Source organism: Camponotus floridanus, unplaced genomic scaffold (assembly GCF_003227725.1).
Source record: "Camponotus floridanus strain SB8 unplaced genomic scaffold, Cflo_v7.5 scaffold26, whole genome shotgun sequence".
NCBI classification, from domain to species: domain Eukaryota; kingdom Metazoa; phylum Arthropoda; class Insecta; order Hymenoptera; family Formicidae; genus Camponotus; species Camponotus floridanus.
The window spans coordinates 7,501-8,013 of record NW_020229392.1 but is presented as its reverse complement, the minus strand read 5'-3'; positions in this window follow the sequence as shown (position 1 = coordinate 8,013).

Below are 513 nucleotides of genomic sequence, written 5' to 3'. Positions count from 1 at the left end.
ATGTATGACATTTGATGAAAGATATTTCGCTTTTATACAGTTCTGAAGATATATACAGGGTGTATCTCATAATACAAAAAAAGGCTAAAAATTTTGAAGTCCAAGTTCAAACAATATATATAGGGTGTCAGGACTATCTGTTGCCAAAAAAGCTCTTGTAGCTTACCTCGAAAACTTTTCAAAACTATAATAAAGTATTATTTCATTGAGTATTAAGGGAGTATTGAGTATTCTTTTCGAGTTATAAGGCTTGAAATAATTTTTTAATTTTACATAAATCATAAAATGTTTAATAAAATATTCATTTTTCGATTATCTTATCTTAATACTTTTATGTATAAAATAATGAGAGAAATCAATTGGTGTATAGAATATGTTGTTTTTTTATTATCAATTCTGGAACACTCTATACCCAGAAAACAATATGTAATCAAAAAGATTTCTAAAAGATATCTTATTTCCGAACCTGATAACTTAAAAAGGCTTCTAAAAGATCATATAAAGATATTAGAA